The following is a 22628-nucleotide window of genomic DNA, read 5'->3' on the forward strand; positions in this document are numbered from 1 at the left end:
TAGGTTGAATTCCTACTGATCAAGGCCCTTAGGTTGAATTCCTTCTTCAACTAATTTCCTGTCAAAAAATCAATTCATAGGTTGAATTCCTACCGATCCATATTATTTTGCGGTTCTGAGGTTGAATTCCTATTGAACCAAATTCATTCTTCAAAAATCCAATTCGTAGGTTGAATTCCTATTGATCCATATGTTTTTACGGTTCTTAGGTTGAATTCCTATTGAACCAAATTCATTCTTCAAAAATCCAATCTGTAGGTTGAATTCCTACTAAACTATATTCTTCTGCGGTTCTTAGGTCGAATTCCTATGGAACCAAATTTATTTTTCAAAAATGCATTCTGTAGGTTGAATTCCTCCTGATCCATATTCTTTTGCGGTTCTCAGGTTGAATTCCTATTAAACCAAATTCATTCTTCAAAAAATTCATTCTGTAGGTTGAATTCCTACTGATCCATATTTTTTTGTGGTTCTCAGGTTGAATTCCTATTGAACCAACTTCATTCTTCAAAAAATCCATTTGTAGGTTGAATTTCTACTGATCTATATGCTTTTGCGGTTCTTAGGTTGAATTCCTATTGAACCAAATTCATTCCTCAAAAATCCAATCCATAGGTTGAATTCCTACTAATCTATATGCTTTTGAGGTTCTTAGGTTGAATTTCTATTGATCCAAATTCATTCTTCAAAAATCCAATCCGTAGGTTGAATTCCTACTGATCCATATTCTTTTGCGGTTCTGAGGTTGAATTCCTATTGAACCAAATTCATTCTTCAAAAGTCCAATCTGTAGGTTGAATTCCTACTGTTCCATATTCTTTTGCAATTCTTAGGTTGAATTCCTATTGAACCAAATTCATTTTTCAAAAATTCATTCTGTAGGTTGAATTCCTACTGATCCATATTCTTTTGCGGTTCTCAGGTTGATTTTTTATTGAACCAACTTCATTTTTCAAAAATTTCATCTGTAGGTTGAATTCCTACCGATCAAATATTCTTTTGTGGTTCTCAGGTTGAATTCCTATCGAACCAAATTCATTCTTCAAAAATTCAATCTGTAGGATAAATTCTTACTGGTCAAAAATTCTTTTGCAATTCTTAGGTTGAATTCCTATTTTAACGTCATTTTTCAAAAAATTCAGTTTGTAGGATGAATCCCTACGGATCCTATATTCTTTGTGGCTCTTAGGTTGAGTCCTTGTTGAGCCAATGTTGTCTGATAAAAGCAATATTTCTATATTATTTCTTTAAATTTCAACTAAAGGTCCTATCAAAATCTATATTGAGTGATTATTTCACAAAAGGATTCTCAAAAATTTTGCCAATCTACTAAAAATGTGTTGATTTCAATATTTTACTACACAAAAGAATCACCTCAGATTACCTCTAGTATTCTTTTCAAAAGGGTGAAGTTTTTTGCAAAAAAGAGTAAAATTCAAATCTTATCTCTGTTGATCAACCAAAAGGATGTAAGAAATATCCTTGGTATGATTAGCGAAAGAAATATTCAATGATGTTGAAAAGCTAAGAAGCGAATCGATATTGATCATAGCTATGGTATATGTTTAAAGATGATTTTCTGGCAATAAGGCAGTGAAAATATTCTGAGCAATAAAAAGAATCCATTTAATCCATATCTCCTCATTCATTTAAGCTGCAATCAAATATCTGCAAAAGGGATCTCTCAATTGTCGTCAAGTTGAAGGCGAATATGCGAGTTAGACCCCCGAGGCCAAAGAAGATTCAGATCATCTCCGAGATAAAGAAGTTGTGACGGATCCTTCCAGGGAACGTTCATATCACCGTCAAGATAAAGGCGATTACGCTGAGCCCCCCGACAAACCCTAAAAGATATTTGATTTCTGTTATCATCAAGAGCCAATATCATCAGTATAATTCATGAGAAAAAGAAGGATCAGAGCATCTCCAAGATGAAGGAGTTTGTGACATACCCTTCCATGAAGAAAAAAAGAAAAGCCAGGACATCTCTAAAATGAAGGATGATATAATAAACTTCTACCCAAAACCCAAAACAAGCTCAATGTCTCAAAAGAATGCCAGAAAGATCATTATGGGAAAAGCCCCAGGATATCAAATTGTCGAAATTGCTAGAAATCATCTTTTCTTATGCAAAATTCTTTCATCAATGTCTTTTCACTACTTACTTTTATGAAATTAAGAGTATCTTTTCTCTATTCATATAAAGGAGAGGAATAACTTCCTTGAAGAAACTCAATAGCATAAATATTTGAATCTGACTCTAGAATCCGGGAAGTTAACCTCGTTGGAGGAAATACTCTAGGTAAAAAAGGGAATATCTTTCGCACATATGTGCACACTTTCAAGCATTTGAATCAACTACAATTTCATCTTATTGGTAAAATTTTCTGGTTATCCAAAAATAAAATAAACGCTCAATATCTATTTTGATGCAACCTAGCATTGTTTATATTTTTAAAGAGAGTTGCCTCATTCTGGTGAGGTATTTTTCCCAGTCCCATCATGGTTTTCCTCATCAAGGAATCCATGCTTTGTATATCCATTCAAATAAGGATTATACCTAAACCTCGTTTCACGAGGTATTTTTCAAAAATGTCCCATCGTGGTTTTTCAAATATCTTCGTCCCATCCAGGTTAAGGGCTAAACCTGAGTCTTTTCAAAAAAATCTTATTTTTGTCTCAGCCATGAGACTTCTTTAAAATCTCTCCTTTTTACCATGTCGGGATATTCATCCTGAAGTCCCATTACGATTTCCTCATTTTCTTCTGTCCAAATTTCATTATAGAGGATTTTGTTTCTTCTCAAAACCTTTCAAGATAAGGTATCAAACCTGAGAATAATGTTTTCAAAATAATTCTTGCACACCCAGTTCAGACTTTCTGACGGGCATTTTTTTTTAAAAAATTGGCATGTCTTCTTTGCCGCTAAGCTCGGCTTACAACCAGCTTAGTAGCAAAGAGGGACATCTGTGAACACCCCAAATTTTTCAAAAATCCAAAAAATTCCTTTTTTCCCCTGAGCCCATTCTCTAAATAAATTGGGCCAATTTCTGATCAAATTTCCATTCATTTCTCAGATTCACTAGAATTCGAACTCAATTTTTGATCCAAATCGGATACCCGGATCCAATTCTGATTTCGAATTTCTTATTTCTCAAAAAATAAAAAAAATCAATTTCTTTCTATTTTCTTGAGGTTTTTCTCAATTCACGGTTCGAACCGAATCCAAAATCCGAATTTTAAAGCTTTTAACCTTGGATCCAGATCCATTTTTGAGTTAATTTTCTGAAATAAATCATGTATTTTTTGTAAAAAACTTATTTTAAAAATCCTTATATCTCAAAAATAAATTTTTTTTTTAAAACCTCGTTTAGACCCCATCTTATGTATTCCCTTCGCATTTTTTTAGGGTTCTACTCCCTTTTCTGAAAAAAACTCATAAAAAATAACCACCTTTTTGAAAAACACTTAAATTTAACTCGTTTTATAAAATACCAGCAACGGCTTTCTGTTACGAAAGTCGTTCACTCTATCTCTCTCTCTCTCGATCAAGCTCTCTCTCTCTCTCTCTCTCTCTCTCTCTCTCTCTCTCTCTCGACCGAATTTTCTCTCTTTCTCCCCTAGAGCTCTCATGATCGATCCATCGATCAACCTTCTTCTTCTTCCACCGTTGATCCCCCAACAACATCGATCCCTTTCTGAACCTTCTTCCCACTCTTTAAAAGGGACACAAAGGGAAAGCCTTCACGATTGCCTTTCACCCCACCATAGTTTCTTCTTCTCGATTTCCCCTTCTTCCTCTTCTTCTTACTCCCCTTCTCTGATTTTTTTTCTCATCGGTTGAAGGAACGATCAAACCACGAGAGCCCCACAACAGACCACTTCTTCATCCCTCCTTCAAAGCTCCTGCCTCAATCAACTGCAGCCAGAGGTAAGCGATCACCTCCTTCCTCCTTCGACCTCTTGTGAAAATCTCTTTTTGGGTCTTATTACATTTTTCAGTTTTAATGGTGCCTTGTTTCAGTTTTATGTTCATTTTCTTTAATCACAACGCATCGATGGTAGGGTCGACCTGTATGTAGCAGGATCGCCCCACCCATTGCAACACTAACGGAATGGTCTCATTCCCACATTTTTTTCTTCTTCTTTTGTTTTATCTTCTTTTCGTTGTTGAATTTCCGTGATTTTTCATATGTCGATGCTTTCTTTATCACCCTGTATATTGGGATTTCAACTTATGTGTTGTTTCTTGTATTCAATTTCTCGCTTTAATGGTGTCTGATTGCATTTTAATTCGCTATGTTTCATTCGTTTTGTATTGAATTTCATCACACTTTTAAGTGTTCATGATTATTTCCCAGATTACCCCTTTGCGTCAGTATGTCATTTTGGTTTATCTATCACATTTTACTCAATTTCAGTTTAGATCCATGTTTTTCCTTTCAGTTTAGTATATTTCTTTCCATTTCACTATTTTTCCACAATGCAAACTTGTCATCTGCGTTGTTTGATACAACAACAACAACAACAACAACTACGCCTTCATCCCAAAACAATTGGGGTCAGCGATATGAACCAAAAAAGAAATTCATTTTGGGTCTTCCACATGAATCCTTTTCCTCCAATCATTTCTATCCAATGCCATGTCCTCGGTGAGGTTCAAAGCATTCATATCCTTTCCTATCATCTCCATCCAAGTCTTCCTAGGCCTACCCCGACCTCTTTTAACTAATATATTTTCCCATTTCTCCAACCTTCTAACTGGAGCATCATTAGGCCTTCGCCGAATATGTCCAAACCACCGTAAACGATTCTCTCGCATCTTATTCTCAATGGGTGCAACACCTACCTTCTTACGTATCTCCTCGTTCTGAATCTTATCTTTTATTGTATTTCCACACATCCATCTAAGCATCCGCATCTCAGCTACACTCATTTTTTGAATATGATGTCTCTTGGCAGCCCAACATTCCGTACCATATAGTAAAGCAGGTCTAATAGTCGTCCTATAAAACTTTCCCTTCAACCGCAATGGCATTCTACGATCGCACAACACTCCAGTTGCACTTTTCCATTTCATCCACCCAACCTTTATCCTATGATTTACATCTCCATCAATTTCTCCATACTTTTGAATGATGGATCCCAAATATTTGAAATAATCATTCACCGGTATTTCTTGCTCACCAAGCTTCACTACACTCCCATCACTACTTCGTTGCTTACTAAACCGACATTCCATATATTCAGTCTTACTCTTACTCAACTTAAAACCTCTTGCTTCCAATGTCTGTCTCCATAATTCTAACTTAGCATTAACCCCAGCTCTAGACTCATCAATCAAAACAATATCATCAGCAAACAACATACACCACGGTACATTTTCTTGAATTGATCTCGTAAGCTCATCCATCACTATTGCAAATAGGAAAGGGCTTAAAGCAGATCCTTGATGTAACCCAACCGTTATCGGAAAATTGGTTGTCACCCCTCCACAAGTGCGGACATTGGTTACTACTCCTTCATACATATCTTTAATTATACTAATGTACTTGAGAGAAACACCTTTCTTCATCATTGTCCACCAGAGAACGTCCCTAGGTACTCTATCGTATGCCTTCTCTAAATCAATAAAAACCATATGCAAATCTTTGTTCCTCTCTCTATATCTTTTAATAAGTTGTCTAAGAAGATGTATAGCTTCCATAGTTGATCTTCCAGGCATAAAACCAAATTGATTCTCCGATATCGTGACAACCTTCCTCAACCTAGACTCAATCACCCTCTCCCAAAGTTTCATAGTATGACTCATGAGTTTTATACCACGATAGTTTGTGCAATCTTGTATATCACCCTTATTCTTATATAAAGGCACCAAAGTACTCTTCCTCCACTCATTAGGCATCTTATTTGTTCGCCAAATCAAGTTAAAAAGATTTGTCAACCATTCTAAACCTTTCTCTCCCAAGCATTTCCAAGCCTCGATAGGTATACCATCTGGGCCAACTACCCTTCTTGATTTCATTTTATTCAAAGCCTCTGCAATTTCTTTCTTTTGAATCTTGCGCATGAAATCACGATTTATCTCATGAAAAGGAATGGAGAAGTTTCCAAGATCTTGAGCATGACTATCATTAAATAGCTTATCAAAATAATCTTTCCATCTCTCCTTAATCTCCTCATCTTTGACTAAAACCCTTTGCGTTTCATCTTTGATACATCTAACCATACCCAAATCCTTCGATTTCCTATCTCTCATCTTTGCAAGCCTATAAATATCCTTCTCGCCTTCTTTGGTATCCAACTTGTCATAAACCTCCTTATATACCTTAGCCCTCACGTTTCGAACAACTTTTTTAGCTTCCTTCTTTGCTATCATATACTTCTCCAAATTCTCAATATCACGACTCTTACTTAGATTTCTATAACACTCTCTTTTAACCTTAATAGCTAATTTGACATCCTCGTTCCACCACGATGTATCCTTACCTAGTGGTGCACCGCCTTTAGACTCACCCAATACCTCCTTAGCCACTTTTCTCATGCCACCCGCTATCTTATTCCACATTGATTCTGAATCCTCCTCGAGACACCAATCAGCTTCCTTAACTACCTGCTCTACAAACATTCCTTGTTTAGCTCCTTTCAGTGCCCACCACTTAATTCTAGGATCTATCCTATGTCTATCCCTTTTGCGGCATTGTCTAATTCTAAGATCTAAAATTAAGACTCTATGTTGTGTAGCTACACTTTCTCCTGGTATAACCTTACAATCGATGCAACAACCCCTATCTCTCTTTCTAAGTAGGAAAAAATCTATCTGACTCGTATTAACCCCACTTTTAAATGTTACTAGGTGAGACTCCCTCTTCCTAAACCAAGTGTTTGCTAAGATCATATCATAGGACAAACAAAAATCTAAAATCCTTTCTCCACTTTCATTTCTTTCTCCTATACCATAGCCTCCATGGATACTCTCAAATCCATCCCTACTAATGCCTACATGTCCATTAAGGTCACCGCCGATGAAAAGCTTTTCTCCATAAGATATCCCTTGTACTACTTCATCTAAATCTTCCCAAAATTGATGCTTAATGGAATCATCTAAACCTACTTGAGGTGCATAAACACTAATAATATTAATAATATCCGTTCCGCAATCCCCATTTATCATCTGCGTTGTTTGATGCTACAAATTTTTTTGCTCCCTGTTTTTGCATTTGCTATCTGTTATGATAGGTGGATTTTCATTTTTTTTTGTCATTGTTAATTTTTATCCACGTCTGATCTTTTCTTTCTAGGCTTGATTTTTATCTTAACATCATTCCTGTCCTTTGCATTTGCTTTTAATTGTTTAGATTGTCAATTATGTTTCAGTTTCCTATTTATATCTGATTTTTTTTTTTTTTTGCATTTGACTGATCTTTTCATTACATTCTATTCATTTTGTTCAGAGTATTGTGTTTTGTTATTTTACATTTAATGGTTCGTTGCATCTGAGTTTTCCTCTCAGTCTGATCGCCCATCATTGGGTGTTCTATTATGAAATGTCCTTTTATTGAAACTAATTTCCACATCTAAGATACAATATGAATGGTGCTCCTTGGATTTTCTGAGCAATTTTCTGCTAATTTGGCTTCAATCTAGATTTTGCCTGTTTTTTTTTTTTAGCATTTGCAGAAGTCGTCTCATCATTTAGCTGCGTTATAAATGATTTTCATATAAAGCCTTGCGTCGATCCGTTGATAGCCATTCATGGTCAGTACTAACAAAGGGGAATTCAACTTGCTAAGATTGAGTGTTAAAATCAATCTCCAAGAACACCAATGGAGCCCTCCTTTAGTTGCTTTCAGGAAGTTACTTTTCCGACATGATACCCAAGGCTAATGTAATCTCTTACAACAACAGACCAGCTTTAGAGGTTGTCCCATATTTTGAGCAGTTAGGTCCCATGGTCACCTAGTTAACACCTATGATAGAGGCTTCACCTATCTATTTAACGACAATGTCTACTTCAGGAGATGCATTGAAGTCTCTATTTGATACTGTTGCATCAATGGTTCAAGAATATAACTGTGAAGCTGTAGTTTCATTAAAAAAAATTTGTTGAATGATTGCCTCTGGTTATGAATCAGGTGTATGAAGGGATATCAGAATTCAAGCCATCACCCTTTGAAAATCGTAAATTTGTGAAGAATGTTACAATGTTCTGCAAACTTTGCTGGTTAAGTTCAACTCTGATTCTATTGATAAAACTGATGTTATTGAAGAGATATTGAGGCCTTGTGTGAACAGTATAGGTGGAAAGTTGGAGAAGATAATACTGAATGAAAACCACATCACTACTTCACCAGTAAATCCACAGTAGTTCACTGTTGCTGTACACCCACTTAATACCCATTTTTCAGCCCCTGTATACCTTCTCACTGCACTTTCACAAACCGTCACATACACCTTCACTCTCACTTCCTGCTACAGTATCACTTGGCATATCCTGTATCTTGTTGCAAAGCATAGGTTAGGTTACATCCATCTCTTGCATTGATTTCGGCTTCTACATTTGCATACCTGCTGCATTCCCAATGGTTAATTTTGGATATGTGAACTGAAATATGGTGCTATCCCTTTCCTAACTGTGTAGTTTACTAGTAGTTACAGAATGAAGTCTCTTGCAACCTGCTATTGGTAAAGCTCTCCTGCATTCTTTATTTGGCAGTATCTCCTACTGAGTTTGCAATTGTTGCACTTACTAAAGAAATTCATGCTAGGATTTTCAAATTCTTTGTTTTTTTTAGCAAACCAATCTAGTGAGATCATATCTCAGGTTTTGGGAGTAAAGTTATTGTAAAAATCAATATTAATTGCCCTTCCATGCTATCATTGCAGTTGTTTCTTCATATATCAACATTTTTTTTAAAGTGATTACACTTCGTCATTATTGCTGAATACCACGATAATCAAAAGCTTTTCAGATAATGACAAAGTTATTTCAGTTTCAACCAAAATATTTCAGGTTTATTATAATATTCAGGAAAAGTGTTGCTAATTTATGCTCATTTTTTTTTATTATCTCCAGATTGTTTTAGATTATTGTCCTGCTGAAGACCTATGTGTGGTTTGTACCCTTCTTTCCCTGTTTGTATTGGTTGATTTTCTCTGTGCTTGCTAGCCGTTCAGCCATTGTAACAAGATAGGTGAAAAAGTAAACACCTGAGCGTCATTCTATCTCAATATGACTTCTGGTACAAGGAGCTAATGTTTTTCTGTAAAGAAATCAGTAAAGCTGAAGTGTGGAAATCGGGTGTTCTGATTGCAATGCAAGATTGAGTAGTTTCTAGAATGCTACACGATATGAAAGTTCATATCTTACAATTATCACTAGAATGCATCCTCATTGATAATCCATGTATGAAACTGAGTAAAACTCTGCTCTCTCTGCCAGTAAGACCAAGTCTGCATCTTCACAGTTATATTATGTGGCTAAACTGAAACAACAATGTTTAGGGCACTACACATACGTTCTAAATATCCATTTTTTTTAGTTTTAGCACATTGCACTTTCACTCCCTACATTCATATGACTCATTCACCATCTTCACTGTATTCATCCCCTGGGCACAACACTGTGTACAACACCCGCTGCCACTTTCAGCAAACACCTCTGTTACGACAATGAAGATGTACATGATACTTCAAGTACAAGGTTTTGATGATGAGCAAGTAAACCAACTGCATTTCAGCTAAGGCAATGAAGAAATGTGACAAACATTGAAGAATTCGATGAAGAATCTTTGAAGACTAGTGTGTAAATGTTAAATTCATTAAAAGTCTTAGATTCTTGTAAGAGTCTTACTTAGAGTGTATATTTAGGTTGCATTTCAGCTAAAAAGTCTTTAGAAAAACTTTTCTAAAAAACCCTTCATGAAAATCTTTTTAGAAAACTCTTTTCTTAAATTTTCGTGTTTATTAGTCGACCAATAGACTCACCAGTCGACTAATCCTTTTGCGCCAAATTTTCTAAACAAAATATCATTTTTGTCAAATTAGTCGATCAAAGGTTTTATCAATCGACCGGACAGAATGTCTGTTTTCTGAAAATTTTAGCAGCAGTCGACTAATGACTTTATCAGTTGACTAGACAGAACAAGTGTTTTCTGGAAATTTAGCAGCAGTCGACTAATGATTTTATCAGTCGACTGAACAGAACATGTATTTTTCAGAAAATTTTAGCAGCAGTCGACTGAAAGGGTTTTCAGTCTACTGATGATATTATCAGTCGACTAACTTTTCTCTAGTCGACTAAGTTTCAAATCTTCAGATTTTCAAACAGCTCGATAAACACATCAGTCGACCGACAATAACTGTCAGTCTACTAATAGCTAATTATCAGTCGACTAACTACTATTCCAGTAGACTAATTTTGCCATTTTTCCTGAAACGTTTAAAAGGCGTGTCTTTTCATTTTTCAAACATTTTGATCGTTCAAAATGGACTGTTTTGACACCCTTTCATACCCTCAACGTATGAAAACTTTCAACTATAAATATGAGTGCATTTTACACTCAAAATCATTGCAATTTAATCAATTTAAATCAATTACTCTTTGCTTTTTACTCATATTCATTTTCTCACTCATGTGATATTTTTCACTTCAGTTTTTCACTCAAATTCCTTTGAGAGACAGTGAATTCATGAGTAGATTATTCCAACAACCTCAAAAGTCAATTGCATCTCATTTGCATTCATAAGAAGGGCTCATATGTTGTATTGTAAGTTGTTACTTGTTTCAATTTTCTGTAAAAGAAAGGACTCCTTGGCTTAAAGGAGTTGTTTGCTTTCAGTAGGTGTGTTACTGGAAGTGGGACCGGATTTGGTCTGTATGATCTTGTAGTTACACAAGGTTGATAGTGGAAATCTCAAGCGGGTTTTGCTTGGGGACTGGATGTAGGTCGGGAAAGACCGAACCAGGATAAATTATTGTGTTCTTTGTGTGTTTTCTTTGCGATATGCAAAATCTATCAAAATTTCGCAGACAATTTTTTAAAAGCACTATTCACCCCCCCTCTAGTGCTCGTTGCCTCGATCCTACAACACTTTCATTTGGTATCAGAGCAGGTTTTCCATTATTTTGATTTGACCATCATCTAGCATGGCAACTACAACATCTCAGCACAAAGAAGGATGCTCGTCTGTTCGTCCTCCTCTCTTCGACGGAACAAACTATGGATACTGGAAAGTGAGAATGACAATATTCTTGCAATCCATGAATCTCAAAATTTGGAGAGTTGTTTCAGAAAAGTACCAAATGCCATCAATTGATTTCAGTCAATGGATCGATGAAGAAAAGAAGACTGCTTCTCTTAATGCCAAGGCTATAAATGCATTGTATTGTGTCATTGACAAGGTAGAGTTCAATCGCATCTCCCAATGCTCTACAGCAAATGAAATCTGACATACTCTGCTTGTGACTCACGAAGGTACGTCAAAGGTAAAGGAATCTAAAATTGCTTCTTTAGTTCATAAATTTGAATTATTTAAAATGAAGCAAAATGAATCTATATCGGACATGGTAACAAAAATGACTGATATCACTAATACTCTGAAATCCTTTGGAAAAGAATATTCACAAGTGGATTTAGTCAGAAAAATCCTAAGGTGTTTAACTCTTGAATGGGAGAGAAAAACTACAGCTATTGAGGAAGCAAATGATTTAAACACTCTCACTCTTGAAGATTTGGTTGGTAACTTAATGGCATATGAAGTTCAACTTCAAGATAAACAAGAAGAAGAACCCAAGAAGAAATCTCTTGCTTATAAGGCTACTTCTGACTCTGAAAATTCAGAAGAAGATGAAGATGAAGATATTGCCCTCATCACAAGGCAATTCAGAAGATTCATCAAAAAGGAAAGATTTCAAAGAAAGGTAAAGAAAGCGGATTCTTCCAATCCCAATGAAGTCAAGTGCTTTAACTGCAAAAAGGCAGGACATATCAAGAAAGATTGTCCTCTTCTCAAAATCAAGCCCAAGGACCAATTCAAGAAGAAAAAGGCATTTCAAGCATGTTGGGATGATAGTGACTCCTCTTCCAATGAAGAATCAAATGAAGAAGTCGCCAACATGTACTTTGTAGCACAAGAAGATTCGGTAAGTTAATTTGAATATGATGATTTATTAGAAGCATTTAATGATTTATATGCTAAATTTAAGAGTCTAAGTTCTAAAAACAAAGAGTTAAAAACTGAAAATTCAACTCTTGACTCTCAAAACAAAGTGTTACTTCAAGAGATAGAAGATCTCAAGAAGGAAAACTCTTGCCAAGCATTTGAGATAAAAGAAATTGAAATTAGAACCAATCTCTTACAAAAAGAAATAACTAGTCTAAAAGAAAAATCAAATGATCTTCTTTCTATAGTGACCAAATTCACAATTGGTCAAGAGAATCTAGAAAGACTTTTTGGTTCTCAAAGATGCTCGGTTAATAAAACCAGATTGGGATATAGCTTTTTTGATACTCAAAATAGACCAAACTATGTGGTGAAGAATCAAAGACAATATTCTCAACCATTTGTTCATAGAACTAAATTTTCCAGAAATGCATCTAATCCTGAAACTTATAATGCTTATAAGCCTAGGCATGATTACTCTAGAAATGCTAAATCTTTTTATAGAAAGAATATTTATTATCAAAGGAAACCAAAATTCAAATGGATATGGGTTCCTAAGACTAACTCTCATAGACCCAAAAATAGAAAGGGGTCAAAGGCTTTGTCTTCTAATTTTGTTGTAGGTACACAAAATAAGGAGCAAACGGATATTGGACAACAATTGTTCCAAACATATGACTGGAAGGCCGGAATTATTTTCCACCCTCCAAAGTAAGGATAGAGGAACCATCACCTTTGGTGACAATAACAAGGGAAACGTAATAGGTATTGGTAATATTGGTAATCCAAAATTTCCCTTGATAGAAAATATTCTTTTAGTAGATGGTTTAATGCATAATTTATTATCAATTAGTCAATTATGTGATAAAGGTTTTCTTGTTTCTTTTGAACATGATTTATGCTTAATTTCTGATTTTCAATCTAAAAAGATCATTTTTACAGGTATAAGAAGGAACAATGTGTATGAACTTTATCTAGATGAGTTACCCACTTTTAATGAAAAATGTCTTATTATTTCAAATGAAATTCAATGGTTATGGCACAAGAGACTTGGACATGTTAACTTTAAAATTATTTCCAAGTTATCTAAGAATGATCTTGTAAGAGGCCTACCTAGAATACCATATAAGAAAGATCACTTATGTGATGTTTGCCAAAGGGGTAAACAAATCAAGAGTTCTTTTAAAGCAAAAGATATAGTTTCAACAAAACGTCCTCTTGAACTTTTACATTTAGATCTATTTGAACCATCTAGAATTCAAAGTTTGAATGGTAGCAAGTATGCTTTTGTTATAGTAGATGATTATTCTCGATTTACATGGGTGATTTTTCTAAAAAGCAAAAATGATGCTTTTTCTGAATTTTCCAAACTTTGTAGAAGAATTACAAATGAAAAATCTACATCTATTATTAAAATTCGTAGTGATCATGGTGGTGAATTTGAAAATGAATATTTTCTAAAGTATTGTGATTTACATGGTATATCTCACAACTTTGCTTTTCCTAGAGCAGCTCCACAAAATGGAGTTGTTGAAAGAAAGAATAGAACTTTACAAGAATGTGCTAGAACCATGCTTCAAGGTAAAAATTTACCAAAATACTTTTAGGCTGAAGCAATAAATACAACATGTTATGTTTTAAACCGTGTTCTTATTCGACCAATTTTACATAAAACATGTTTTGAATTGTATTATTGTAACGCCCCGAATTTCCAAAACAAAGCTAAGTTAAAATTTTCATGAATTTCTTTTTTTTTTCTTTGCAGCGGAATTTAGAAAAGCTTTTAGCAACGGAATCAGACGATAATGAGTCGTCAGTTTTAGAAAACTCCGAGCACGTTGCAGGTATGTGGCCAAGCAACTCATTGACCACCAAAGTTTTCCATTTGTCGAAAATCACTTGTTTATTACAACACTACTGCTTAGAAAAGCAGTGTAGGTTCAATAAAAAGGAAGCAGTACAACTCTGTCTAGAGAAACCCTGGAACTCGATGCCGCCTTGCTCCGCATATCGCCACGCAGGTTCAACACCTGAAATCCCCATAAAACGGGGTCAGAACCACTGATGGTCTGGTAAGTAGGCTGTCATACATCCATTTAACTCAAGTACGATGATGACCACTCAGGGTCGTAATACGCAATAACGACGCTCAAGCCTCCAAGACTTAGCGTATATCGCAAGAGCCTCCTCAGGGCTATGAGTTGAACATCCGCTCGAGTCCTCATGACTTAGAGCAAGCCTTTTCAGGGCTGTGATTTGAATAGCCGCTTAAGTCTCCATGACTTAGCCATGACCTCTTCCGGGTCTCAAAGTGATGTCTAGCTCAAGTCTTCATACTTGGCACATCCGTATCCCACGCATCTAAGGACAACTCCTCGAGCTTCGCTTAGTCGTGCGGATACAACACGGGTCTTTGCCCAGTCGGTCCAGTAGTATACCGAACATGACACCTTCACAAAGGTTATGCAGGACTGACTCAACACGTCATCCACTCATACATTCAAAGCATCGCTGTACCTAGAACTAATGCATTGTTTGATAATTAACCGCTCCCGCCTTTGGTACGCAGGTAGAGCTATTGTCCGGGCATCAATGCGACGTTCTGGGGGTTGATTATTCTATGTATTTTAGATACCCCAGAGGCCTGTTGACCCTATCCATAGTAGGGCAGTGTGTTTCAACTGGGAGAATCCTACTAGGCCCATATTCGGATGCATCCTCTACTTGCAGTAGTTGGGTTCAATCCTTAGATCTTAAGGATAACCACGACCCCAAAACCCATGAGTGACTGAGGCCATCGTGGACTCTATCAGGTCCAAAGTAAAATACATGTCACTCAAGGCTGTACCATCACTGTCATTCCACAGTGAGCATAATTCCTGAAGGGGTCTGCCAGTCTTACAATTACTTGGACAGAATCTGCATGCCATTTAGGCAGCCCGTGCTTTCAGCACTACGGGAGTATGTACCCGACCCCATTCAGTCTGCCCCAACACAGTCATTACTGAGGGGGTACCCCTAACACGATCTTCAACCGCGGGGTATGTGCGATCTTAAGTCTTATTCATATGCATGCAGAACACCGCTCTTTGGCACTTCGGCCACCACGAGCATCACACCTCTTTGGGTGGAAACAACACACTCTGGCTCTTCGGCCCTTACGAGTCTGGTTGTGTAACCGTTCTCAATGAGCATGCATATGACTCGATCTAAATAGATCGGCTACTCGGCGTATTTTTACGCAACGAGTCCAAACCTAGCCAAGGCGCAACCTCTACTCCGGCTCAGCGGCCCTTACGAGCAAGGTGCCCTTGCAGGCACAAGGATACGAGCCGATCTGGCATCGTTCCATCAACGGACATCATTATGCCATTCCATTGGTTCCGGCAGCTCTTCTGCCAACCATTTCGTCAGCACCTCTCCTGCTCTACCGGCAGTAGTGCGACGAACCCTTCTACGTTGTAGAGGGCAAACCATGAACTGGGTAGCACTCTGCTATATGTCAGAGTATCCTGCTACGTTCTTTCTGAGCTATTCATAGCTTCTTCAGAAATTTCAGCAGCACTTCCTCTCTTTTACGGAGAAAGCGTGCGTTTCTTTTATCCATTTCAGCGGCATCTCTCCTCTTTGGTAGGAAATCGCCACGCTTAATTCGGGAAATGGATGCGCACCGTTGTGCGTACTTTGCATCCATCAAGGTTGCAGGAACCCTTGGCCATAGCCAGGCCATACGAAATTGACTTAGTCATTACGTAAAGAGCATTTTGCCAAAAACCGAAGCCTTTCCAATAGGGGCTTCATTCGTCAAGCAGAATCTTGAACGAGGAGCGGTCAAGGAATCGCATGGGCGATTTGGAGTTGATCTCCATTTGAATGCTCATTTATGTGCTATATATGTAGTATAAGCAGAAGCCTGTGCTTTATACAGCGACGGCGTAAAGAAATGCATATACTATTGTTCAGGGTGTGTAACTGAACGAAATATTCTACATATATAACAAAGCAGAAGCCTTGGCATCGTTCGACGCGACGGCGTAAGTAAATACATTGCAGAAAGCAGGAGCCTTGGCATCGTTCGACGCGACGGCGTAAGTAAATGCATAATCGGAAGTGCAGTAATCGGAAGTGCAGAAAACAGGGAGCCTTGGCATCATACGACGCGACGGCAAAGGTAAATTACATAGCCTGTGCGATATAAGACGCGTCGGCAGAATCAACAGATATACACCTAGATCTGTATCCAACGATAGTTACGAGGCGAGCGAGTGAACACCGAAGTGTCCTAGAGGGCTCAACCAAGAACTAGGGTGAGATACTATTTTGAAGAACGCATATACTGCGTATTCGAACATATATATCCGACGATAGTTACGAGGCGAGCGCATGAACACCGAAGCGTCCTAGAGGGCTCAACCAAGAACTAAAGCAAGATACTACTTCAGAAAGTATATTCTATATACAAACAATCAAATACTTGAGAGAGATGGATCAACGAAGCGAACTTACTTCAAATCGTGGAAGAAACGGCTCCGGGTTGCTTCTTTGGCTTCGAGCCTTCCTTCGAGAGGTCAGACTAAGTCAGATGAAGCTGACTTAGTTGAGAAAGAGGTAGAGTAGGTCAAGCTACTCAACCTAAGTGGTTTGAACCAAACAGGGTTCGATCCAAGTCAACTGGGTTCAGCAGGTTCGAACTCAGCTCAAGTAGGCTAAGTCTGGGTTCAGAAATCCAAACCGGAATCTGGACCAAAAAGGACTTTGACTTTGACTTTAAACCCAACTAGGTTCAAGTCAAGTCAACTGGGTTTGGACCAGGTCAAGTGGGTTCAGACCCAGGTCAGGTGGGTTAGGACCAGGTCAGGCAGGCTCAGGCTAAGTCAGGCAGGCTCAGACCAGGTCAGGTGGGCTAGGCTAGGTAGGGGAGGTTTAGGAGAGAGAGAGAGAGAGAAGGCAAGAGAGAGAGGGGGTCGATTTTTATGAGAAGAGAGAGAGTGGGGAGGGCTATTTATAGCCCAAGCCCACCTCCTCTTGGATTTTCTCATGCCCCTTCTACCCCCTTGGCTTCTTTTTAATTCCAAGAGGTTCCTTGGTGTGGGGCCCACTTGGATATTCCATGGGATATTTTTGTGGGTCCCACCAGATATTTTCTGAGGAATATTTCTGTGGGTCCCACCAATATTTCCGTGGGTCCCGCAAGAATTTCGGGTTTCCGACGATTTTTTTCCGAAAAATTCTGAGTACGCCATTCCCTTCGTATTGACGTAACTAAGAAAGTTGGCTCGCAGGAATCCTTTGATTTCATTCAGGTAGGAAGTTATGGCTTCCAGAGTGTTTGAGCATATATTCGCGATTCGATGAATATCCTAAGTATAACTGGCTCGCAGGAATTGATTCGTTTTGCATTCTGAGAAGAAATGCTATTTTTACCGGTAAATGCCTTATGAATTTTATTCAGATATTTTCTGAAAAATTGCGGGTCTTACAATTATGATCGTATACCAAAGATCTCATATTTCAAAAGTTTTGGTAGTAAATGCTTCTTGTTAAATACCAAAGATAATCTTGATAAGTTTGATTCAAAATCAGTTGAATCAATATTTCTTGGATATTCTTCTAGAAGTAAAGCTTATCGTATTTTTAATAAAAGAACATCTTGCATTGAAGAATCTTTACATGTTGCATTTGATGAGAATTGTGAGCAGGTTATACCTCTAAGCAAAGGAGAAGAAGTAATACTTCAAGAAGAACCTTTGATAGAGAGTACTTCTCAAGCAAATGTTCCTCTTCAACCGGTTTGGAAAGAAGTTCCCAATCATCCACATGAACAAGTAATTGGAGAAATAATGAGTGGTGTCCAAACTAGAAGGCAATTAGAAAAATATATTGCAAATATTGCTTTCATATCTAAAATAGAACCAAAGAATATCAATGAGGCCTGTGATTATGAATTTTGACTTTTGGTCATGTCTGAAGAACTTAACCAATTTACTAGGAATGATGTATGGGATCTAGTTGATAGACCAAAGGATCATCCAGTAATTGAAACAAGATGGGTCTTCCGAAATAAGCTGGCCGAAAATGGCGAAGTCATTCAAAACAAAGCAAGACTAGTAGCACAAGGCTATAATCAAGAAGAAGGCATAGATTTTGATGAAACCTATGCACCAGTGGCTCGATTAGAGTCAATTCGAATGATGCCTGCTTTTGCTAGCTACATGAATTTTAAGTTATATCAAATTGATGTTAAGAGTGCATTCTTAAATGGACACATCAATGAAGAAGTTTATGTAGAGCAACCTCCAGACTTTGAAAATGAGAAATATCCAGAAAAAGTCTACAAATTAAAACGAGCTTTGTACGGACTTAAACAAGCACCAAGAGCGTGGTATGAAAGACTACGAAATTTTCTAGAAGAATCTGGTTTTTTCATTGGTCGGGTAGACTCCACTTTATTTATTAAAAATCTTAATTCAGATATTCTTATTGTGCAAATTTATGTTGATAACATAATATTTGGTTCTACTAATGATTCTTTTTGTAGAGAGTTTGCTAAGGCTATGCAGGAAGAGTTTGAAATGACCTTGATGGGCGAATTAAACTACTTCCTTGGACTTCAAATAAAGCGAACTGAAGAAGGAATCTTCATCAATCAGGCTAAGTATACAAAATAACTTCTCAAGAGGTTTGGGATGGACTCATCGAAATCAAGAAGAAATCCTATGAGTACAACTACTTCTCTTGATAAAGATGAAAATGGTAAAAATGTAGATACTAAGCTCTACAGAGGTATGATCGGATCTCTATTATACTTAACTATTAGTCGACCTGATATAATGTTTAGTGTTTGTATGTGTGCAAGATTTCAAGCTAATCCAAAGGAATCTCATTTAACTGCAGTAAAACAAATTCTTCGTTATTTGAAAGATACTTCAGATTTTGGTTTGTTTTACCCAAAATCATCTTCCTTTGATTTAGTTTCATATAGTGATGCAGATTTTGCAGGAAGTAAATCTGATCACAAGAGTACTAGCGAAACTTGTCATTTCTTAGGAAATTCCTTAGTCTCTTGGTTTAGTAAAAAGAAAAATTCAGTGTCACTCTCAACAACTAAAGCAGAATATATAACGGCTAGTTTAGCGTGTTCACAAGTACTATGGATGAAACAAACCTTAAAAGATTTTGGTTTGAATTACTCCATAACAACTATTTATTGTGATAACACTAGTGCTATAAATCTTTCGAAAAATCATGTTCAGCACTCAAGAACTAAGCATATTGAAGTTAGACATCATTTCTTAAGAGGTCATGTGTTAAAAGAAGACATTTCGTTAAATTTTATTTCCACTAATGAACAACATGCCGATATCTTCACTAAACCACTTAAAAATGAAGATTTTATGAGAATTAGGAAAGAACTAGGCATTTGCTCATTTTTGGATTTATAAAATGTTGATTTTTTGAACAAAATCTCAAAATCGCACCATATTAGTCGACCGATAAATTTCTAGTCGACTGATGCTTTAAAAAAAATTTAGAATGAATCGCACCTTATTAGTCGACCGATAAAACTTTAGTCGACTAAATTTTTTTTTAAATTTCAACTGAAGGGACTCAATACCCCTTGGATTTTTTTAACACCCGATTTTTTTTTAAAAAGGGCATCGTTTCATTTTTTTACGCACCTTTTCGTTTTTTTTTTAAAACGAAACCCTTTGAAAAATGAAACCCTCTCTCTCTCTTCCAAAAAACCCTCGGAGTGTCGTTCGAACCTCTCCTCGTCGGAATCTTCTGGCCGTGACAGGGAGTCGCCGGAATCCTCTTGTCGTGACCGGTGCATCTTCAGTTTTCACCGGAATCCTCTTGTTGTGACCGGTGCATCTTCAGTTCTCGTTGAAATCCTCTTGCCGTGACCGATGCATCTTCAGTTCTCGCTGGAATCCCCTTGTGGCAGCCTTCTCACCCGCTGTCAGCCACCGTATCTTCCTCTATTTCTGTTGCACGACGCACGACAACATCTTCCTCCCGCCGAACGTCATTTGGAAGCCAACATCGACTGTTCTTCTCAACAACTGTGTTGATCAATCATTCTCTGCAACTGAAATTTTTTTTGGGTGAATTTGTTTCAACCATGCCTCGTCAGAAGACTACATCCACAAAAGGTTCTCCTCCTCCTACACCTTTAGCAAAATATAGATTTTCTCTCAGATTACTCTGAAATCCTCTTTTATATGATACTTTTGGATCGGTTTCTGCACTTCCTATTTTACCAGGCCGAAATGTCCTCTTTCACATGTTTTCTCGTTACAAAATCAGAGAATTATTTCCAGGAATTTCAAATCTTTTTTATGCCTATGCAGACACCCTTCATTATCCTTTTCTGATCCACTTGTTTTATACAAATTTACAAATTGATCATGAAACTGGAGTTCTTTCCTCTCTTGTTCGTGATGTTGAAATTGAGTTTGATTCTAAACTACTTGGACAAATCCTAAAAATTTCACCCTCATACACTCTTTTCAATACTATTGAACTTAATGCTGAAAGAATTTTTGAACAAATTCTTCTTCCTGGTGCACCTCATTGTCCTTTTTTCAAAAATACTAATCTTCAAACTCGTGCACGCATTGCTGGATGAATTCTTGCCCACAATGTTCTACCTAAAACTGGTTCTTTTGATTATTATTCCACAGATCTTTCTATGACTCTTTATGTCTTATTTGGAAATATTTTTGTAAATTGGGCCAACGTGTATTTTACAAATTTGTGGAAACAAAAACCATTTCTTCCTTATGGATGTCTTCTTACTCGTATTTTCAGATATTTCAAAGTTCCCTTAACTAATGAAAAATATATTAAGCAAAAGGAGTTCTTTGATCAAACTATTTTTAAATGAATGAAAATTAAATATCTGCCTCCTTTAAACCTTGATCAAACTGAACCATCTGATCCTACTGAACCATCAATTTCTGAACCCTCACCATCTTCTGTGACACCTTTATCTCAAGCAAAACAAAAGAAATTTGCTACTAGTCAAGACAATGATGAAGTTTTGCAGCGACTGGAAGCTTTGGAGCTGCATCAACACACATTTCGTGATGATGTGACTCAACAACTTTCTTCGATTCAAAAAGATATTACTGCAATCAAGGACTTGCTTAACTCACTTTTCTAATCTTTGTTTTCTGTCTTTACTAAACTTTGATACTTTATGGGTTGTAATATTTTGAACTTGAATTTACATTTTGCTTATGCTATTTCTGCCCTTACTCTTTTTTTATTATGACAAAGGGGAAGAAAAAGATAGAACTTGGTGTCTCTTGGTAGACACATGATGGAAATTACAGGAGAAAAAGATAGACCTTGCATGAGAAATGCGAAATTAAGAGAAAAAGATAGAAATTGAATATTTCATTATGACATGGAAATTACATCATGAGAAAGCATTGAAAATTGCATTTATGAAAAAAAAGTTTTAAAAATGCATGAAGTAATGATGGAAATGCAAACCAATCAATATGTGATATATGTGCTTTGAATGTACTAACTTTTAATGTTGTGCAGCATATTGATAGGGGGAGTAAAATCTCCATCTATGCATCTAAATGCTTCATCTTTGATTAAGTTTGTCATCATCAAAAAGAGGGAGATTGTTACGACAATGAAGTCGTACATGATACTTCAAGTACAAGGTTTTGATGATGAACAAGTGAATCAACTGCATTTCAGCTAAGGTAATGAAGAAATGTGACAAACATTGAAGAATTCGATGAAGAATCTTTGAAGACTAATATGCAAATGTTAAATTCATTAAAAGTCTTAGATTCTTGTAAGAGTCTTACTTAGATTGCATATTTAGGTTGCATTTCAGCTAAAAAGTCTTTAGAAAAACTTTTCTAAAAGAACCCTTCATGAAAATCTTTTTAGAAAACTCTTTTCTTAAATTTTCATGTTTATTAGTCGACCAATAGACTCACCAGTCGACTAATCCTTTTGCACCAAATTTTCTAAACAAAATGTCATTTTTGTCAAATTAGTCGACCGAAGGTTTTATCAGTCGATCGGACAGAATGTCTGTTTTCTGGAAATTTTAGCAGCAGTCGACTAATGACTTTATCAGTCGACTAGGCAGAACATGTGTTTTCTGGAAATTTAGCAGCAGTCAACTAATGATTTTATCAGTCAACCGAACAAAACATGTATTTTTCAGAAAATTTTAGCAGCAGTCGACTGAAAGGTTTTTCAGTCTACTGATGATATTATCAATCAACTAACTTTTCTCTAGTCGACTAAGTTTCAAATCTTCAGATTTTCAAATGGCTCGATAAACACATCAGTCGACCGACGATAACTGTCAGTCTACTAATAACTAATTATCAGTCGACTAACTACTATTCCAGTCGACTAATTTTGCCGTTTTTTCTGAAATGTTTAAAAGGCGTGTCTTTTTATTTTTCAAACATTTTGAT

This window comes from Nuphar pumila, chromosome 1 (genome assembly GCF_984573655.1).
Source record: "Nuphar pumila chromosome 1, dmNupPumi1.hap1.1, whole genome shotgun sequence".
Taxonomy (NCBI): Eukaryota; Viridiplantae; Streptophyta; class Magnoliopsida; order Nymphaeales; family Nymphaeaceae; genus Nuphar; species Nuphar pumila.